Source organism: Gigantopelta aegis, unplaced genomic scaffold, assembly GCF_016097555.1.
Source record: "Gigantopelta aegis isolate Gae_Host unplaced genomic scaffold, Gae_host_genome ctg2948_pilon_pilon:::debris, whole genome shotgun sequence".
NCBI lineage: Eukaryota > Metazoa > Mollusca > Gastropoda > Neomphalida > Peltospiridae > Gigantopelta > Gigantopelta aegis.
Window position 1 is genome coordinate 54,066 of NW_024533111.1, and position 2,109 is coordinate 56,174.

Here is a 2,109-nt window from a genome sequence, read left to right on the forward strand (position 1 = left end):
GTTGGCTTTTTTTTATTTTTTTTTTTTTTTTTAACATTTGCTTAATTGATATGTTGTATAATAAACTTTAATTAAGAAATGTTTGTCCTTTGAAATGTATTTGAAATATTAAAATGATAGTATCTTACAATATTTGAGTAATCACGATTACATTTATTTGTTAATGCCATACATGTATATATGCTTTTTTCATACTAGTGTACATAGTTTGTTGATCACTAAAACACTGATTTGATGGAATATGTTTTTGGACAATGTAATTTTCATGTATTTTATTTTTTGCAGAATGTTAATAATTATATATTTGTATATACATGTATATTATAATGATGATTTGTGTGGGTGTTTTTTTATGGTTTGTTTTTTTTGCTACTTTTTTTTTCCTTTATATTTTGTTGTTGTTGTTGTTATTGGGCTTGTTGTCATAGTTCAATTTTTTTTTCTATTACTTGTCTTCATGTCTCACATAAGAGTTGACCAATAATATACAATCACCATGGTAACTTGCAGTGTTTGTATTGTGATGATTTTGGGGTCCTTTAGCCATAGCTAAACACTCATCCTCATTGCGTTTGTGCAAAATAAAAGTATATTATCAAGTATAAGCTATTACCATATTACCCGATTCAACTGCATTAGACATATTTATGTAGTGTCAGATGGTCATTTGTTTTTGTACCATATTGCATCAAAGAGTTACCATCTTCTGTACATGTATTATACCTGTATGTTTATTAAGATTTTTATTTGTTAATGTGTTTTATAAATGTCATTCCACATTGATGTACATTTTTGCTTTATGTACTAACAATGGCTAGATGTATTTGAGTTTTGTATTATGAAGTACCAAGCATGTATATTTGTGACATATTTTTATTAGTGATGGTAATTGCTTTGTTGAACATTCTATGTTGGAGCTGTAGGTTGTCTGAATGCCCAAGTCTAACTACTGTGACCACCAAAATTTCTGTCTTTACCATACCATTTTATTCAGATAACATATTACACATACATGTGTCCAGTTTGTTGTGTGTATTATTTGGCCTTTTGTATTCCCTACTTTTTATCTATACTTTATGACATACATTCCTTGGTTTTGGGTTTTGGTTTTCATTATTGTACATATATCTACTACATACATGTATGACGCATATTTTCAATATTGCTTAAAATCATGTCAAATAAGAAATAAAAATGAAACATTAAATTAATGGAATATTGTGTTTAACAGCCACTATCATTTCATTTTATGTGTGACATTATGTATATATTAGTGATCAGTTTTATTTGTTACAATGTAGCTTTTCATAATAATAGTGTTTTTAATTTCAAATATGTAATACTTTTGACACAATAGTGGATGTGTATTTTTGTGTGGGGGTGTCGTTAAACATTCATTCATTCAAATATGTAATTAAAGGGAAAATTAAATTGATGGAATGTTAATGTCATTTGATTTTCATATTCAAGAGTACTCCAAAAATGTATTGTTTGTGATCATATTCATTATTTATAAATGGAAGAGATTATTAGTTTCATGACACCCAAGATAGTTAGTCAGCTACTCTAGAAGGATTATTTAAGTTATAATATAAAGAAAGAAGAAAAAATATCATAATTTTTTTTTTTATATATGTGTGTGTGTTACATTTCCGTCATCATTCCCGTGTCGCCTGTACAATTTTGCCTGTTTGTGCTGGGTTGTCATTAAACATTTATTAATTGATTTATTATTAGTTAATGTTACACCACAACAGGATCCTTAGACTATCTTTTGTCAGGGTTTTAAAGAGGTGGGTGAGTTTTTTGTTATGTATGGATTTTTTATGTTTGACTAACACAGTCATTATTGGCAATACTGTAATCTAGATTAATATTGCTATATGTTTTTTCTGTGAATATGCACCTTAGCGCATGTTCGCGATGTTTAACTTGTGCGAATGACTGTTGGAATCTGTAAAAAATAATGTGTGTGAAAATAATGTGTGTGTATAAATTCCATGACTTGAGCTCGGGCAGTATACAGCATATTACAATATGTACATGTATGTATTTAAGCCAGATATTCCTACTGTATTTTAATGTACAACAAGCTGTTAAATCTACTTT